Raw genomic sequence first — 14583 nt, 5'->3', positions numbered from 1 at the left:
ATGTGATAAGTGAATCCAAGAAGTCCTTCAGCTGCTGTGGGTGATGTAAGTAGTACCTGAAATGGACCTTCCCCCCTTGGGCTGGACCAGTTCTTTTTCTTTATCACTTTGATGATGATCCAGTCCCCGGGTTTTACTGTCTTCAGAGATTCCTTCACCGGTTCACCTGGAACAGACTAAACAGAAGAGATCTCTCTACTTGTTAATATTTGTATTCTGCTAAGGTTTCTTCTCTTTTTCTTTTTTTCTTCATCATGTCAGTTGATGACTGTGTTTTGACGGTAGGAGTACAAATGGTCTTCCATACCTTTTCTCAAATGGAGTTCATCTTGTGCTAGTTGGAGGATGCATTTTTAGGATGGTAAACAGTAAACCCAATATTTCCAATTTCTTCCATGATTTTTTTCAGTCTTGACTTAATTATTCCATTGTGTATCTCCACGAAACCTGCTGATTGTGGATGATATGCACAGTGGTTTCTAAGGTCTATTTTAAGTTATTTGCCATCAGTGAGATGACATTGTTTACAAAGTGTGTCAAATTATCACTGAAGATCTTTTCAGGAATTTCAAATCTAGAAATGATTTATTTTACCCGTGCTTTTGCTACTGAGAGTGCATCTGCTTATGCACATGGAAATATTTCAGTCCATTTGGGAAAAACCTCTGTTGTCACTCAGCAGAATCGTTTCCCTTAACATTAATTTAGTTCAATGAAATTTACACAATAAAATGAAATCCAAACAAATATGTTGAAAAAGATACACTGGCTTAGGGAATTATCTTCGTTTTGGTCTTAGATTGCCCTGTGGATTGTATTTTGCACATATTTGACCTGCTAGACAAAACTTTATTCATTTATTTATTCTAAAAAAATATTTTCAATAATTAGTAAAACCATATGCTGTAAAAACCTTGTTCATAATTGCTTCCATCCCTCCTGTTGAGACATGACATGGTCCATGGCTCAATACTGCAGCATATTTAAAGAAATTCTTTGGCAGTATGGTTTTCCTTCCGGTCATTCATACGAGTCTATTGTAGATGGCAATTGAATAACATCTAATAATGCTAAAATATTTGTAGTTTATACATTTAGCTGTGGATGTCAACATACCTGTTTTTCCAATGCTGTGTTAACACATGTACAGTTGAGAAGGCATACTGACTGTCAGTGTAAACCTTAACAACCTTTTTGTTATTTATTTTACAAGCTTCAGTTAAAGCTACCAATTCGACTGCTTGAACAGAGTAATTTTTTGGTAGTGGTTGTTTTAAGAAAACTTCAGTTTCTGTTACTACTGCAAATCCTGTAGCATTTGTGCCATCAGGGTTTTTTGCTTGACCTGTCGAATAAATATAGTTATTTCTGCATTTTCATAACGTATATCAGTTAAGTCTGGCCTAGGTAAAATACTGATGGTTATTTCTGACATGCAATCATGAGGCTTTCCATCTGTGGGGTAGGTAGCAGTGCTGATGGATTAAGTGTAGCCCATCTCTCGACAACAAGGTGTGGCTGTGAAAGAAGAACAGTTATGTAGGAGAGATGTCTGGTAAAGATATTTTGTTAAGTAACCATATCACAGACACTGCATGAGGTACCTTAAGTGTTAATGGGTGAAATAACACTATAATTATTGATGCCTGCACTGCCAATGGCTTCTGGCCATTGATTCAAAAATACGATCTCGTCACTTTTTCCCCCTTTCAGTGGACACTGGCCCCTAATTACCGCAATTCAGCAGGGGGTCTTTCATTAGGAGCACTGGACTCCCCCGTGCACGGTTTCAGCTCCGACCCTGGACGGCGGAAAAAACGTCGAGATCTGGTTTGAGGACCCAATTGTTGAGAAAATTCTCTCAATGAGACTCAGAGTTGCTGGAGTCAGTTAATGCAAAGGTTTAATCTTGCAGCAAGCTCAAGAATGTGTGTGTGTATGGGTGTATGTGTGCGAACGTGTGTGTGAGTTTGTGTGTGTGAGAGTTTAAAGAACCTGTTATCCACAGGCAGGTCTTAACTAGTATGGCACGGGTCCAGCGCTCGGCCGTAACCCTTCTGTCTGTTTGGACTCTCACATACATTCGGTTAATCATTAAAAAACGAGAACAAAACTTTTTAGCCCCTTAAATTCATAAAACAGACATGGTGCAGTTATTTCCATTCTAGAAAATAAGAGTAATCACCACCATTCCTATAAATTCTGGATATTCTAACAATCTGAATTTTTTTTAAATGTTCGATGAAGCCCTTTGCTGTTCTGTTTAGAGACTCAGCTGATCATAAACCAAGTTTTGCTCTTGAACCAAGCTTCTAAACTCTTCACCTTTTTCATTTATCAGTTAGTATTCACTTTAAAACTGAGTAAAAGAAAAAATAAATGAATGCCTATCAACAAATGTGGGATCTAAACTCTAGTGCTTCCTCTAAAATAATTTCCTTTCTCAATTCAGAAATGTGTGTGTGTAAGTCACAACACCCGTGACACCAAAACGGCTTTCTTTTCTCTCTTTTCTCTACACTCTGCACTGTGAGCACACACACCAAATCAGAAAGGCTTTTTTCTCTCTTTTCTACAATATGGACTGTGGGGACACAAAACCGCTCTCTCTTTTTTTTTTTTTGATTGTGTGCCAGGGTGTTGTCTCACGTATTAGATTATGCTTAAGATACAAATGGGTTTATCAGTCACATCAGAATCCATACATACTGATCCTCCCGTAATAAAATGGTCGGATCTTATCAAACACACTTTGTTTCTTGTGACAATCAAGTCAGCGAAACAGCGTATACACGTCAAGACACTGAATCAAGTTTGCCACAAGAACTCATAAGTTTGGCAGTATTGCTCTGCCGTCAGCAATCATACACACATTCTATTTTCGTGAGACATGTGCAGGCACCTGTTCATCTACTGTTCTATCAGTATGAATTAGTTTATCTATTATCAATAAGGATACTTCTACAACTACTATCAAAGTATGTCCGGACTTCTTATGTTGTCAGTTGCTATATATGAATAAGTGGGTAGCTACTGACAAGCATTAAGCATGTCACACAACATATAACATTTCAGGACACACCACACAGTTAACAACCACAGTGAAGCGTGTCAAAGCCCAAACATGTAACATTCAACAGGACACTTACACAACACATTCAAATCAAACAGTCAGACAACAATCAGCCTTTTTTCCTACAGCTCACTATGTGTGCGCACACCTTTATTCACAAACTCTTCAACTTATACTCTTTTACCGAAGCTGCTACAGCTCGATTGGCCGAATACCCTTAGATCCTATTTCGGTGAATTTGACATCTGCCTTACATGTAACAGATTAGCGGTTTAGCAGTTTTAATTTAGTTTGAGTGAAGGAATTCATTTTATAGCAAAATCCGAAATCGTGAAGAACTCATGAAAGTAAGCTTATTCTCGGATTCCTGAAACTTTAGATTTGCTCTTTCTTTTACTGCAAAGTACAACGTTGTTTTTTTTGTTTAAATCTTTCTAGACATGGTAAATATTAAGGACAAAGCAGTTTTAACATAGTTTGAGTGAAGGAATTCATTTTATAGATAAAATCCCAACAAGATTTCTTTTGCACAGACAGAAAGGGCTTCACCCGCAAAGGTAAAGCCTGCCAAAAATAGAAACAACTCATTAGTGCTGCTCTCCACGGAAGTCTTTAGTAAAAGGCGAAAGACTTGTAGGTTATGAAGAGAAACCAGAGTACGATTATCCGTCACTGCGGGAGCAGGGCATCAGGCTAGTTGGCATAGTCACCTTCCCCATGGTGAGCTTTGTTTGGTTGAGATGCTTGCTCCCCCCCCCTTGCTCCTCGGCTGACCAAGTAGGAACAATCGGGCCCTATTCGATGGCTGCCTTGTCTTTTACTCTGTGCAAAAGACAAGGCAGCCACAAACACCACGGGAACACCGTATTGAGGCTTTGTTCTGACCGCTCATTCGGTGTCGCGTTTTTTTCAAGCAATTCTCCCGGTTAGCCCGCACTCGGCTCGCTCCCAGAGCCGTGTTATATCTACTTCGCATTCACTCTCTATTCTCAGCAGACTAAAAGAAACTTCCATCCTGCACCGCTGTTTGCTTTTTCACAAGAGCAGAGAAGAGCGCACCGTTCCCAGCGGCACTGCAGTACTGGGTCGATGCTTGGAGTGAACGGAGCAAGCTCCTTTTTCAACTCCTATTGCTAAAAATCCATTTAATATGTAGTCCTCGTATAGAGGACATATCAGATATTAAACTGATAAGAACAGATACTACACTTGATCTTAGCCAAAAGGCCGAGAAGCGATAACTGTCCACTGGTTCACGTCCGAGGGCCCTTCCTGGCACAATGCACACTTGTAGCGGTGTTCTTTTTATGGCCATAGGTGGCCAGAGTGTCACTTTGCACCTCCGCCCACCCGCTGCACTGAGCACTCTTCAGCCCTTTTAAATGGTATAACTTTGCACTCCCGCACGCTCCAGCGAGCACCATTCAAGCAACAACTTTGCACTCCAGCTTTGAACATCGGCACAGTCGCAACAAGTAAGGCGACTCTACTCAGAGAAGTCCCTCTGCACAGTAACAAGATTTCTTTTGCACAGACAGAAAGGGCTTCACCCGCAAAGGTAAAGCCTGCCAAAAATAGAAACAACTCATTAGTGCTGCTCTCCACGGAAGTCTTTAGTAAAAGGCAAAAGACTTGTACTTTATGAAGAGAAACCAGAGTACGATTATCCGTCACTGCGGGAGCAGGGCATCAGGCTAGTTGGCATAGCCACCTTCCCCATGGTGAGCTTTGCTTGGTTGAGACGCTTGCCCCCCCCCCCTTGCTCCTCGGCTGACCAAACAAACGGCTTTTTATAAACTTTGGTTGGACGTTCACACCTTCTTGTAGCCGAACACATCCACTCCTGCTTTTGATGATGTATGGTTGGGCATTCACACCTTTTTTTTACCCATTTTTCAGGAATTATGGGTGGATATTCACACCTTGCAGCTGAACACCTCCTCTCCCACTTATGATCATGTGCGGTTTGATTTTCGAAAATTTTCTTTCATGTTTTCTAGCAATTATTGATGGACATTCACACCTTTTTGCAGCTGAACCACCTCCACTCCTTGTTTTGATCATGTGCGGTTTGATTTGCGAAAATTTTCTTTCATGTTTTCTCGCAATTATCGATGGACATTCACACCTTTTTGCAGCTGAACCACCTCCGCTCCCTGTTTTGATCATGTATGGTCTGTCAATACTACCTTTTCTTACCCGTTTGTGAGTAATTATGGCTGGACATTCACACCTACTTGCAGCCGAACACCACCTCTCCCGCTTTTGATGATGTACGGACCGGCATTCTTACCTTTTCTAACACATTTTTCAGCAATTATGGTCGGAGATTCACACCTACTCACAGCCGAACAACTCCGCTCCCGCATTTGATGGTGTATAGTCGGAAATTCTCACCCTTTCTCATCAGCTTTTTGCAAATTATGATCTGACATTCACACCTACTTGCAGTCGAACAGCTCTGCTCCCGCTTTTGATTATGTTTGGTTAGATATTCGAACCTTTTCTTAATTGCTTTTTACAAACTTTGGTCGGACGTTCACACCTTCTTGCAGCCGAACACCTCCGCTTCCGCTTTTGATGGTGTATATTCGGGCATACGAACCTTTTCTTACCCGCTTTTTACAAACAATGGTCGGATTTTCACACCTTCTCTTAGCCGAACACCTCCGCTTTCGCTTTTGATGGTGTATATTCGGGTATACGAACCTTTTCTTACCCGAACGAATTACTTCACTCAAACCAATTTAAGACTGCTTTGTCCTTCACATTTATTCATGTCTGATCAAGTTTCAACGATAAACAACGTTGTACTTTGTAGAATGAGAAAGAACTTCTTAAGCAATAAGCATCTCTCGACATATGACGAAATACAGATTTTGCTATAAAATTCTATCAGCCTGACTTAAAACTGTTTGTCCTCCTTATTTATCCACTTCAAATCAAGTTTCAACAATTAAAAAAATTTTGTAGTTTGAGAAAGAACAACTTAATCTTCAGCAATTAGTATAAAAAGAGGGTAAGAAAAGGTGCAAATGCCAACCATACATCACTACAAGGTGGAGCAGTAATATTCGGCTGCAAGTAGGTGTGAATGTCTAACCATAATTTGTAAAAAGCGGGTAAGAAAAGGTTCGAATGCCCGACTATATATTAACAAAAGCGGGAGGTGAGGTCTTCCGATAAGAGTGGGTGAGAATTTCCAACCATAATCTATAAAATGCGGTGAAAAAAAAGGTGTGAATGCCCCATAGAACACTAAAAGGTGGAGCGGAAGTGTTCGGCTGCAAGAAGGTGTGAATGTCCGACTATATTTGGTGAAAAGCAGGTGAAGCAAGGTCTGAATGCTCAACCTTACATCATCAAAAGCGAGATCAGAGGTGTTTGGCTGCAAGAAGGCCATAGTTTGCCAAAAGCGGGTAAGGTGCGAATGACCGACTAAATATCAACAAAAGTGGGGGCGGAGGTCTTCGGATGCAAGTGGGTGTGAATATCCCACCATACAAGTATGGTGGAGAGGAAGCTGTGAATGGCCGACCATAGTTTGCAAAAAGCGGGTGAGAAAAGCTGCGAATGTCTAACCATACATGATCAAAACAGGGAGCGGAGGTGTTTGGCTGCGACAAGGTGTAAATGTCCGACCATAATTAATGAAAAGCGGGCAACAAGTAGGTTTGAATGCCCACCCATACATCATCAAAAGCAGGAGTGGATGTGTTCGGCTACAAGAAGGTTTGAATGTCCGACCATAGTTTGTAAAAAGCGGGTAAGAAAAGGTTCGAATGCCCGAACATACATCATCAAAAGAGGGAGCGGAGGTGTTCCGCTGTAAGAAGGTGTGAATGTCCGACCATAATTTGTAAAAACCAGGAAGAAAAGGCTCGAAAGCCCGACTATACACCATCAAAAGTGGGAGCAGAGGGGTTCAGCTGCAAGAAGGTCTGAATATCCATCAATAATTGCTTTAAAACATGAAAGAAAATTTTCTAATATCAAACCGCACATGATCATAAGCGGGAGAGGAGGTGTTCAGCTGCAAGAAGGTGTGAATGTCCACCCATAATTCCTGAAAGATGGGTAAGAAAAGGTGCGAATGCCCAACCATACATCATCAAAAGCAGGAGTGGATGTGTTCGGCTACAAGAAGGTTTGAATGTCCGAGCATAGTTTGTAAAAGGCAGGTAAGAAAAGGTTCGAATGCCCAAAGATACACCATCAAAAGAGGGAGCAGAGGTGTTCCGCTGTAAGAAGGTGTGAATGTCCGACCATAGTTGGTAAGAAGCGGGTAAGAAAAGGTTAAAATATCCGACTGTACACAATCAATAGCGGGAGCGGATGTGTTCGGCTACAAGAAGGTGTGAAAGTCCGATCATGGTTTGTAAAAAGCGGGTAAGAAAAGGTTCGAATGCCCGAATATATACCATCAAAAGCGGAGGTGTTCGGCTGCAAGAAGGTGTGAACGTCCGACCAAAGTTTGTAAAAAGCAGTTAAGAAAAGGTTCGAATATCCAACCAAACATAATCAAAAGCGGGAGCAGAGCTGTAGGTGTGAATGTCAGATCATAATTTGCAAAAAGCTGATGAGAAAGGGTGAGAATGCCCGACTATACGCCATCAAATGCGGGAGCGGAGGTGTTCGGCTGTGAGTAGGTGTGAATGTCCGACCATAATTGCTGAAAAATGTGTTAGAAAAGGTAAGAATGCCGGACCATACATCATCAAAAGCGGGAGAGGTGGTGTTCGGCTGCAAGAAGGTGTGAATGTCCAGCCATAATTACTCACAAACGGGTAAGAAAAGGTAGCCAGCTGCAAGGTGTGAATGTCCGACTAAAGTTTGTAAATCACAGTGTGATCTATCATAGAGATATGAAGAAACTGATTCCAGTGCTTGAGACAAAAATAAGACTGAAGGCTTTGATATGTGGTTGATTGTATCAAATGCCTCTCTCAAATTTTAAAAACAGCACCAGCCACCTTTGTCTAATTGAGACTTTACCTGCTTTAGGGGTTGGGCAGGAAGCCAAACTAGATTACATGTAGGCCAAAGTTGCCACTATCAAGGTATGCTGTCAGTTGTTTCATTGCAGTCTTCTCAGTAACCTTGAGTTGTACTTGCACTGGCCTATAACTTCACAGTGGTCTCCGAACTTCAAGATAGGAGTTATAACTGCTTGTTTCCAAGCATTTTCTGAGACATTTTGTTTCAATGAAAGATTTGTTAAATGTGTAATATGTGGAACAAAAACATAACATGTTTTTTTATAAACATGGTTTTAAGCTGGAAAACATCCTTTCATTTTGAGCATTTCATGGAGCTGATTATTTGACATACATCTTTGTAAATAATAGATTTTTGATCTGCGGTGGTTGCAGTGACAATATCTAGTTTCCTTTCTATAAAGTTGAAACCAACTATTTACTGAATAATAGAAATAATGATAAAAATATTAGTGATAATAGCATTATCAATAAATTCCTTCTCAATTTTAAGATGAACGTGATACTTGGTTCCTTTCCCCGTGAGATTATAAATGCTTTACCAGATGATGTCAATGCCTTTTAGAAATCCAATATGTGACTGTAAAAAAACAAATTTCTTGAATAACTTTATTCTTCAGACCAACAAATAGGTGTGTCCTTTTTTGATTAATTGCTTTGTTTATTGCACCATTTCTATCCCTTATAAGTTTCCATAAATTTTTATTTTGACAAGGCAGATTACATTTTCTCTTACTTTTCCTCTGGAACTTTAAAATAAAATGATCCCTTACAGAGTTATTTTAACAGTGAATATCTTACAGCACTTCTCAAGATCTTCAGCTTTCATTATGTAATTACATTTCAAATCACCAATAGCCTTATACTTCTCCTATAATATTAAATGACCTCTGTTGGGAGAAAATTATTTTCAAGCCTACACACAAACAAAACATGTTCACATTTTAAACTATTTTTGACATAAAAAAGCACCCCTCCTCCCCTTCCTATGGGTCTGTATTGTCAAAAACACTTGCTGTATCCTGATACTGAAAATACAGTCTAAGGTGTAAATGTCTGTAACCACATCTCAGAAAACCCAATTTCAATTTGAATCTGAATTTGATTTGAATCCTACAGGAAAATAATTAATTGATCTCTCTTTGCAACAATGCTTCTGATATACAAAAGTTCACAAAAAAGTTCTTGCAGCTTTAACTTTGGTCCCAGTGGACCTATGAGGGATTAACAATTTTAAAAGTTTCATACAGCCTGTGCTTCCTCACAGCAGGGTTATAACACACATACAAGTAAGAGAAATTAAGTACACTGTCAGCAGTTCCGTTTGAGTTTCTGAGTTTCCTGTAATGATGGTATGGTTTTCAATGATATGATTTTTCCCAGTGTCAGTTTTTGTCTGATCACAGAGAAGCCTGATAGAGAGAGTGACTGATTATTCACCACATCTCAAAACCAACTCATATGGGGCTCAGCACTTGGGTCCCACGGCAGATGTACAGAGAGCAGGAACATAATCAGCAGGAAGCTCGGTATCTTTTGAAACCCACAGGTCTCAACCATGGGTTGTCATGTTTTTGGATGACTAATAAATTTGTCCACATTTCTAGAAGTGAGAGCTGCTCCTTCCAAAGTGGGATGGATACAGTCTCTTTTAATCAGTTTAATCAAAAGTTTTCCCCAGAAAGATTTCCAATTGTCTATGTAGCCCACGTTGTTTGCTGGCCACCATCTAGACAACCAGCGATTGAATGAGGACATGCGGCTAAACATGTCATCACTGGTCAGATTTGGCAGGGGTCCAGAGAAAACTACAGAGTCGTTTGTTGGAATGTTTTGGAAACATTACACACCGATGCAACATTAATTTTAGTGACGTCTGATTGGCATAACCGGGTGTCATTACCGCCAACGTGAACTATTTTACCGTATTTACGTTTAGCCTTAGCCAGCAGTTTTAAATAGGATTCTATGTCGCCCGCTCCGGCCCCTGGAATGCATTTGACTATGGTCGCTGGTGTCGCTAATGCCACGTTTCTGACTATAGAGCTGCCAATTACCAGGGTTTTGTCCTCAGCGGGTGTGTCGCTGAGTGGGGAAAATCTATTTGAAACGTGGACAGGTTGATGGTGAACCACGGGCTTGACTTTAGGACTATGATTCCTCTTCCTGACAGTCACCCAGCCACTCTTAAGTCCCGGCTGCTCGGGATCTGCTCGGGGACGACTAACAGAGCTAGCTACGCTAGGTGGCTCCGCACTGACTAAAGGGGCCTGGCTCGCTATCGGGTGATTTTCAACAGTGCAGAGCCGAGCGTCCAATTCAGATAACCTTGCCTCCAAAAACTACAAAAAGACTACATTTGTTACATGTACCATTACCACTAAAGGAGGCAGAGGAGTAACTAAACATCTGACACACGGAGCAGGTGAAAGCAGGAGATAGAGGAAGAGAACTGGTAGCCATGCTAAGCTAGAGAACCAGACACACAGCTAAAAAGTGAAAAATAAAAACTAAAGATCTGTAAGAGTGAGCGTTAGAATATAACAAGTATGGGATAGAGTTAACTATGCAAGATGTGTAAATTATAGGGAGAAATAAGGTGATTATTAGTAGTTCAAGAGGAGCGAGAACTGTCACAGTGCACACACAAAGCAACAGGAAGTGATGCAATACGTCTTACCGCAAAGCAAAGCTGTCAGCCTTGTGTATTTTGAACTTAAGACTATTTTTCCATCCGTTACATCCATTGACAGAACCTGGTTCAATGCATGGATGTTTTGAATCAGTGCATTTGCAACATCATTGAATTCTTGATCGCTGGGATATTCCTTGAAGCTGTAAATTGCCTCTGCAAGCTTTTCAAGTATCTACTGATGCTACTGATATCAAAACTACTGTAACCATGGCAGCGTCAAGCTCATCTGGAACTGTGCCATATGTTGTCACATTTGGTTATAAAGCGTTCATGCGGACAGCAATATGTCCAACTTCATCAGGCACCTGAAAACGCACAAGCACAGGTCAGTCTCTTTGTAATGTGAAAGAGAAACTTGGCGCGTATTGACGTATCTGCAGCAGCCTGTGAAATTTGGGGAGGACTTTGGTTAAGAAGCATTGGTTAACAGTTACCAAATTAATTGCTAAACCAAGTCTATGTGGATGTAGGTTAACGTTAATGTAATTGCTGTTTTAAAATATCTTACTTTTACCATTTCAGGGACACCTGATAAAATTCCAGGTTGACACTGTCAAAGAAACTGAAAAATGCACTGAAATTGCACTGAAAAATGTTATGCATAAGAAGTTCAGGCTTCACAGCCAGTTATTAATGTCTGTTATTGTATCCTGTGGTACAGAGCAAGCACACATATTTCCAAATACATTTATATACTTCAAACAAGATTTCATGGTGTCAGGGTTCAAGGTGCAGGGAGGGAGGACCCAGATGCAGACTTCAAAGTTTTATTCCAAAAAAGGCACACAAGGTAAGAACAAAAGACGCGGCTGATCCAGATTATCAAAAATGCTTAACTATGGAGAAACAATCAAACAAGACCACGAATAACAAGATTATGAATTTAACTGTGGCTATGAGGCGCAGCGTGACTTCAATCATGGAAAGGTTGAGTGAGGATTTCGCGATGACTGTGAGTGAACCTGGAAACTACATACTGTGGGGAGGTGATTGGTGACGAGGTGGAGCTGTGGAACAGAAAACAGGTAACTTGAGTGAACTAAGTCACAGGGGAAAAAAACATGACAAGAAATTAACCTGAAAACATGATAAAGAACCTGAAAACATGATAATCAAAACGTGACACATGGCATTTCTTCACACTGGATTGAAATAGCTCTCTTAAGTGACCATGCTCTGATCAATTTTGATCCTGCAGTTTATAATGATGCGAGAAAATTTCTGAAGAAATTTTGGTGGGTACCAAGCTGCTGCCCGTCGAGACTGAGAGACAGAGAGGCTGTGCTGTGCTGAGAGAGCTGCTAGTTGCCAGTCACACATTACATGATCAAAATCCAGTGTAAAATATGAGATTCTGGCTTGCTGCGGTGAAACATGCCTGCTTTAGACATCATGAGTGAGGGAAAGCACAGAGAAGGCCTGTTTAAGCCAGAGAGACACAGAGGAGGACAGGTTCTGCCCCTGACAACAAACAGCTGTTTCAATGGATTTATAAGTGACAGTAAAAAAAATGTAACTTTTCAATAAGAGAAAGGTCTGCTGAAGACTGTTATGTCAGAACTTCTAGTCGGGTTCAGGGATATGTTCCCCTGGAAATTTTTTAATTCAGTTATTTAAATCTGGCCATTACGTGTCCATTAAGAGTGAGTCTTAAAGGAACAAAAGCAACATCATGACTTTTAGGCTTATTTGTTTTGTTTGTTATTAGAGAACATCAGCCTCATCCTAAATTATTTGCAAATGAGTTACATTGTAAAATTGGAGAATGAATTTCATCAAGTCATGGATGAGGAATAAATAGGAATGAACTGTCCTGGGACAGAGGGATAATATATACAAATGCTTCATATTCCCTTCAGTATTTAAAATAGATACCCAAGCTCTATTACACTATCATGTTGACAGTGCCTAATCTGTTCACTCTTGTTAAGGAAAACCAGCTTTTGAACACATTTCTATTATAATCTTACACAATACTTCAAATATCATGCATTATACATCTGACTTTTAAAACGTATACAGTTCTGGCATAGTCTCTTCCTTTTATAGTACCTGCTCTCCCTCTATCACTGCTCCTCTTCTTGCTGCTCGGCCCAAAGATGAGCTTGGTTTGGCTCAGCCTTTTCCTCCTGTTTTCTCTTTAGTGAAGAATATAAACAACTGGACTATCTCACTCACCTGCACCTTAATGCTAACCTCAATAATATTGTTAATATTGTACATTTTTACACTTATATTTTAATACCCTACATTCAACACTTTTTAATGAAGCATTTTTCTTATTTTCTTATTTTGTGTGGAATTATTGTACCAAGGTTTTTTTTAAAAATGGAGCATTCTGAGGCTTTTTGACGGACCGTTATGGTGACTTATGAAGTAAGGGCAAGTTACCACAGAAAATTATTTATTACTGTTATTATTTTGAAAATTAACCGGGTGTTTTATTTTTTTTCTGCGCACGACTTCCTTGCTATCCAAGTAGTACGCTGGGCTGCAATAAAAATATCTCCACATTAAAATGCATTTTTTTCTCACAGGCGTCTGCCACTTAAACTGTTGTTGATGACGCGCAGCACGTATGCCCAAACTGAGCCACTGTTTTATTAAACAGTCACGCCACACTTGGCACTTCAAATATAAAAAGAGGAAGAGAAAAGAAGAGGAAACAGAACAAAAATAGCAGTGCCCCGTAGCAGTTTGGAGAGAAAAACACAGTTTTAAAAAAAAAAAAAGACACATCGACTGTTAAATTATTCATCCACGATTTTAATAGTCGACATAATCGTGACTAATAGTGGCAGCCCTACTTTCATGCCATAACATATAGCAATGCAGTCTTATCGAGACCAAATGACATGTGTGTAATGATAGAACGTTAATTTCAGTCATTTGAGACCTGAGTTGGATCTAAAGACTTGATACTTGACTTGGACTCAAACACAAAGACTTGACTTAGACTTGGGAAAATGACTTGAACATTTCTGCCTCGGGTATCACCTACCTAACCCTTACAATGCAGATTTGACTCTCCTTCCCAAGTGGTTTCACAACCATTCACACCCTGAATCATGTGACCATATCATCACATTAGTCAGGCAGGTCAACAAGTCACAGGTGATAATGATCTGAACAACCCACAAAATGGCCAAAAAGCTCAGTGACAAACACTTAATGAGTCTTAAAGTGTGAATTTCCCAATAGCTCTTAAGCTTGAAACCAGCTTTCAACCAGCTAATAAAAACTGAAATGGCCTTTCAGATGTGAGGTATCTGAAAGGTAGGAAGGAAACATGTTATGTTATGTTTATGTTTATGCATTTGGCAGACGCTTTTATCCAAAGCGACTTACAGGTAGGCAGTTAGGGTAAGGCGTCTTGCCTAAGGACCCCTACTGGAGGTATTACCTTTCATGCAGGAGATTTGAACCCAGGTCTCCCACACAAAACATCCTCAGGTAGCAGGGAAATAGGTCCAGTTGCCTTCTGTTCAAGAACTTGAGATTAACATAAGTAACTGCAGTGTTTAACCCATTCAGACCTGAGGCGCTCACAAACCATGGAAATCAAAACACCATGTGTTATATCAGATATCAATGGTTGATCAAACAACAGGCCTGTAGATTAAGAATCTGATAGTCTGCAGCTTCAGCTGGAAATAAAAGCTCTTATATAACAGTATTGCTTCCCCACACGGATGGCACTAACATGTCTGATTAACATTGAGATGTAATTATTTCCTCTATCAAAACCTTCTTTCTTTTTTTTAAAGTAGTGCACAGATAAAACATCCGATGATTACATGCAAGCTTTGTGGTTTTGT

At 40.1% G+C, this 14583-nt stretch overlaps 3 non-coding genes across 3 annotated transcripts; all 3 read right to left on the bottom strand.

Moving 5' to 3' along the window:
• Positions 1–3619: 3619 nt before the first annotated feature.
• On the bottom strand, positions 3620–3733 carry LOC140269543 (U5 spliceosomal RNA). The gene has a single exon (XR_011907641.1). It is a non-coding gene; the product is annotated as a U5 spliceosomal RNA (small nuclear RNA).
• Positions 3734–4121: 388 nt separating this feature from the next.
• LOC140269532 (U2 spliceosomal RNA) lies at positions 4122–4312 on the bottom strand. The gene has a single exon (XR_011907630.1). It is a non-coding gene; the product is annotated as a U2 spliceosomal RNA (small nuclear RNA).
• A 308-nt stretch (positions 4313–4620) lies between these two features.
• On the bottom strand, positions 4621–4734 carry LOC140269540 (U5 spliceosomal RNA). The gene has a single exon (XR_011907637.1). It is a non-coding gene; the product is annotated as a U5 spliceosomal RNA (small nuclear RNA).
• Positions 4735–14583: the final 9849 nt, after the last annotated feature.

This window comes from Leuresthes tenuis, unplaced genomic scaffold, assembly GCF_036924035.1.
Source record: "Leuresthes tenuis unplaced genomic scaffold, fLeuTen1.0.hap1 SCAF_14, whole genome shotgun sequence".
NCBI lineage: Eukaryota > Metazoa > Chordata > Actinopteri > Atheriniformes > Atherinopsidae > Leuresthes > Leuresthes tenuis.
This window is presented reverse-complemented; position numbering and strand designations above follow the sequence as displayed.